Consider the following 6,003-nt stretch of genomic DNA (forward strand, 5'->3'; position numbering starts at 1 on the left):
TGTGGTTTGTGACTGCTGTCAGGGTCGAACTACCCTTTCACTGGGGTTCCTTAAGACCATAGGAAAAAACATATTTGAAGTGGTCTTAGCAACTGAAATACTGCTTGTCTATCCTTTTACAGGCACTTCTTCCCACGTGCAGCTAGACATACATGGAAGTACCTGGAACTGTATTAAAGAATTGCAGCATTAAGAAAGTTAGAACCACTGTAGTAGAGCAAAGGCATTTGAGTTTGTTAAATTAGGGAAGATTGTGCTCAATGCTCAGGGCTTAATGACATTGTAGTACTTGGTTAATTTAAAAGAGTTCCACATATACAGTATGTAAAGGCTTTGGCATCCTTAGGCAGAAGGTATGGGCTTTCTAGTCACTGGATTCAGTTTACCAAAGATAGGATTTTAAACAATGCTTGTTTAATATAGTAATAAACCTACCCCTCCATGCATTCATATACAGGAAGGTACCTCTGGCCACAGATGAAATTCTTTTATACAAATCAAAGAAGTTCAACTTCAGTCACCTATTACTGTCTTCTCTCCTTATTCTCTGTCCCACCTTCTAACTTACAAAACCCTCCAAACCCGACTTTCTTCCAGAGTTCCTTCTTCAAGTAGCATTGTAGAAGTTGCCATAATTACCTTTTAGCCATGCCATGTCTCAACATTTCAAACTGACTCAAGTTGCTGATTTGCCTCTCTTAAGGTGTACGGATCATCTTTTTCTGTTCCCACCATATTTGGTTCCAAAATCTAGATTCTGTGTCATCATGCACCTCTTCCCTCTGCCTGATGTAACCATCCATCACTCTTCGCCTACTCAGTAAGTGTTCTCATTCTGTTCCTGAAGCCTGCTATGCCCTCAGGAGCCCAACCACAGTGGCAACTCTCCAGTTATTAACACACTTGCTCCTCTCCCGCTATTGGAACAAACCACCTTATTTCCTTGCCATCTTCAATTAGCAGCCTGCTAAGGCACACAGCTCCCTTAAGCCCTTCCCAACCAAAGTGGCCTTGTGCTTCCTGTCTCTCGGCTCTGTCTTGGCAGTCTAATAGCTTATCTATGCCCTGCTGGAGTTTTCTCTTGCTTCTCAGCTCCTACTTGGAGCATACAGAAAGTCCTTTGGGTGGAGTTGGTTTTACAATCCTGCCTCTCTTCTCAGTAGACTCGGGTATTTTTAAAGCCTTGCTCTGCTACTACAAACAGTGTGGCCTCAGTAGAGTTCAATGGCGAAATTGACAAGCTTGACTTTCAATGGTGAAAACTGCCAATGTACCAATGACATGAAAATCTTTTGTATCTAAACTTCTCTTCCCCTCTAGTCCTTCCTATCTATACCTGCTGTAACTCTTTGATGTTCAATGTCCCCTACATGTAACTAACAGCCCTACCTAATGGTGTCAGAAAATTGCTGTATATCAGTCTGTCAAAGATCAATTTAGTCCTCTACAACTCTCTTGTCCAACACTCTTTCACTAGGGCTTACCATCTATGCTGGTTTTCCATATGACCAAAAGAAAGATTATGGTAAAACGTGGCCAGAAACTAAAAGAGCTACCCATATTGGTCCTGAAAATACCATGGGACAAATCTGGACTGCCCTAATGGCATATCAGCTTCTGAATGACACTCTGCCTAGCTGCTTTGAGGCCTGCTGGCTGTGTGTCTCTCCCAGGTCAAACTCATGACCACCATTTGTAGCCTCAGCCATTGGACTACTATACTTTCCTACCTTGTGACAGAATTCCCACTAAGTTACATGTGGCCTGGCTCCAGAGTGCTAGTACCTAGTCTTTATTCACCTTTTGTTGCCCTCCATGTGAATCTTGTCTGAGAGTTTCCCAAGGGTATAATACTTATGCAAAACACTTTCAACTGTGATGGGAGACTCATTCAACAAAGCTCACATACTTGCTGAGTAGTTGGAATCCTGAAGAGGAGGAATGCAGAATGGAAGAATTATTCTCAGACAGAAAAACCAGACTGCGGCACTTCCAGCACATCCAAGCTCTGTACAGCACCAGCTGAGTGGGTTCAAGCATTGCCCTCCTCCTGAGAGTAGTCCATGGTCACAGCACTGACTGCCAACACATCATGAAATTAAAAACAAAAGAAGTGCGTGTTTAAGCCATCTATGTTCCTTCACTGCTTTAATCACAGCATGCAGAAGTCACATGTAGGCAGATCCCTTGTGGGACCAGGTTCATGTATATGTGAGATCTGCGCCAGACACAACAGTAGATTGATTCTTAATAAACAAAACAAAGCCCAAACCAAGCAACACCAAGCCAGTTTGCTCATGTGGTATAGGAAGAGTGCTTTTTTCAGCTAATAGACAAGGGACCATTGGAGCCAATTTTTCTTATACAGTTGAGTGACAAGATGCTGCCAGACACAATAATATGAGGTAGGATTTCAGCTGATTATGACAAGCTAATACCTGGAAGAAGCCAAGGGCCTTCCAGAGGTCAAGCTAAGGCTCAAGGATTCTCGGTGATAGTAGCTCTTGAATATTAGCCATTTCCTACAATGAAATTTCTTATGTGTCATAGTAGCTTTTTCATTCAATTCTCTTTCTAAGAATAGTGTTTTGATTAATTATTGGGCATCATTTCCCCTCTGCTAAAGGAATATTTAGATAACCTTCTGCGCTAATAGCAGTACACAGCCAGGACCCCACTTTCTGGCCTCCCTGTAATTATTATCATTAGCTGCATCCTGTCCAAACCATTCTCCTGGATGAAAGTATCTTATCTGAGAACCTTCCCAGACTTCCTAACAACAGACCATCTGTCAGATTTACACTGGCAAATAATTGCCCATGCCTGGCAGATGTGCTAATTAAGCTTAGCTTTCTGCTTTTCAAATCTTACCTCTAGTTCCAGATCTCCCTTTAACTATTACATGATACATCTAGCTGTACACAGGTTGCCTAGTGACAGAGCACACTTTTCCCCACCCTGCAGAAAAATGGCAGATAGCATGAACAGATAAGGAGCCATAAGAAAAAAGAAGGAGGTTTATTTTCACCCGTTGACCTAGCGACTTATAGATTCTTAACATTTTCTACTAACCACGTTTAAGAATATAATAGAGCACGTAAGATCCCTCTTAGACATTAACTGAATTTAGCCCTTAGTTGATTCATTTCCCCATTGGTCACTTCCCTTTAGGGTTGCAAATGATAATTAACAATTAATGCCCCTCTATGTAATTCTTTTCACCCTTCCATTTGACCCTGGAAGCCTGGCATTGCGCTGCCAAGGGATTACTGCTTTTAAGTGTATATATACTGGGACTTGCGGAGCATGGGAGGACATAGAAGAATAAAAATAGTCTAAGAGAATGGTTGTACTTAGATTCATCTCCTGAAAGTAATTCTCGCCTTTCATAGTTTCTCTTCTGAGACCCTGGGATGTATATTATTCAGGCTGGTTCTTTTAATAATATACAAGGAAAAAATTATTTGCCAGATGCTTTCTAACTTTGTCCTAACCTATAGTGCATTTCATAATGGTAAACACAGTGTGACCTGATATCCTCTCACAATTTGGAGCATACTGCACTTTTCCAGACTCTAGGGTAGAATATTAAGCACTACATACATGAAAACATATTTCTGAATGCTGTATTTACAGCCTATCTTGCATAAGCCCCAGATAGAAAATTAACTGCAAGAGGCAGGCAGGTGGAGTGGCAGCTGGAGAGGCAGTTAGTGAAAACAAGCTATTAAATCAAGAGCTTGGAATAGTGATGCCTTTAATCCCAACACTCGGGGAAGGAGCCATCTCTGTGGGAGGAGACCAGAACCAATCTGAACACTCTGTCTGAGACCAACCCAAGGCCCGGCTGCTATTCCTGCAAAACCCGACAACTTGGAGGTGTTGGTAGACTACCCTGCTCAGCTGAAATCCATCCGAGAGAGGATTCAGATTCCTACAGTTTTCAGTCTGAGGAATCAAGATCATCTGAGGAGTTGATGAATGAGCAAAACATGACCTGAGAACATAAAAGAAGGTGCCGCCCAGTCACCGAACCAGATCACCAGAATTGTAAGTATACATACACTTCACCAACTGAGAACAGGTAAACTCCCATCTCCAGACTGGCAGATCAGGTCTCTAGCCCTTAGGCCCTACCCATCGGAGTCCCAGCGACCAGACCTTTCCCTGCTCTCCTCCCTCACAAAAAAACCCAAAAACAAAAAACAAACTAACCCCTAAGAACCTAACAACCACTGAAACCATAAGCACACCCTACACCAACTGGGAACAGTTGCTCCACAGAGACAGAACCCACTAACACTGATTTGACCAAGGTGCTCCCAAAGAAACAGAGCCCAACAGCACCAGTTTTACCAAGACTAACAATTAGAACAAGAGAGACACCTTCAGATACAGACACTGCCTGTACCAAGCAGAGGAAGAGATGAGTAGATGCCTGTGCAAAAATACAGGCAACAACATAAAGACCTATATGACAACATCAGAACTTAGTTATTCTACACCTGCAAGACCTGATCATACCAAGGCAGAAGAAACAGAAGAAATCAATCCTAAAAATGACTTTAAGAAGATGTAGAGGCCATTAAAGAAGAAGTAAAAAATTCCCTTAAAGAGGAAATGAAAAACTCCCTTAAAGAGGAAATATAAAATTCCCTTAAAGAAATGGAAGAAAAAACAAACAAAAAATTGGAAGAAATCAAAGAAAGCCAAGAAGTAATTGAACAGATGAAGGAAACAATCCAAAATCTGAAAAATGAAACTGAGACAATAAAGAAAACACAAACTGAGGGAATGCTGGAAATAGAAATCCTGACTAAACGAACAGGAACTACAGATGCAAGATTAACCAACCAAATGCAAGAGATGGAACAGAGAATCTCTACCACTGAAGACACAATAAGGAAATAGATATTTCAGTCAAAGAAAACACTAAAGACAAAAAAGTCGTAACACAAAACATCCAAGAAATTTGGGACACCATGAAAAGACCAAACCTAAGAATAATAGGGATAGAAGAAGGAGAATAATACCAACTCAAAGGCACAGAATATACATTCAACAAAATCATAGAAGAAAACTTTCCTAACCTAAAGAAAGAAATACCTATGAAGATACCAGAAGCTTACAGAACACCAAATAGGCTGGATTAAAAAAAAAAAAAAGTCTCCTCACTACAAAATAATCAAAATACTAAACGTACAAAACAAAGAAAAAATATTAAGAGCTGCAAAGGAAAAAGACCAAGTAACATATAAACATAAACCCACCAGAATAACACCAGACTTCTTAATAGAGACTATGAAAGCCATAATGTCCTGGAAAAATGTTATGCAGACACTAAGAGACCACGGATGCCAATCCAGACTATTATATCCAGCAAAACTCTCAATCACCATAGATGGAGTAAACAAAATAGTCCATGATAAAACCAGATTTAAACAATACCTGTCCACAAACCCAGCCCTACAGAAAGCACCAGAAGGAAAAATCCAACCTAAAGAAGCTAAGCATACCTATGAAAACTCAGGCAATAGGTAATCCCACACCAACAAACACCAAAGAAGGACAACACAACATGAACACAAAAATAACCGGAATTAACAATCACTGGTTATTAATATCCATCAATATCAATGGTCTCAACTCACCTATAAAAAGACACAGACTAACAGAATGGATAAGAAAACAGGATCCATCCTGCTGCATACAAGAAACACACCTTAACTTCAAAGACAGACACTACCTCAGAGTAAAGGGCTGGGAAAAGGCTTTCCAAGCAAATGGACCTAAGAAACAAGCTGGTGTAGCTATCCTAATATCTAATAAAATAGACATCACACTAAAATCAATCGAAAGAGATCAGGATGGACATCACATATTACAGGAAAATCCACCAAGATTAAATCTGGATTCTGAACATTTATGCTACAAATACAAAGGCACCCACATTCATAAAAGAAACATTACTAAAGCTTAAAGCACACATCAAACCCCACACAT

This window comes from Onychomys torridus, unplaced genomic scaffold, assembly GCF_903995425.1.
Source record: "Onychomys torridus unplaced genomic scaffold, mOncTor1.1, whole genome shotgun sequence".
In the NCBI taxonomy this organism is placed as follows: Eukaryota; Metazoa; Chordata; class Mammalia; order Rodentia; family Cricetidae; genus Onychomys; species Onychomys torridus.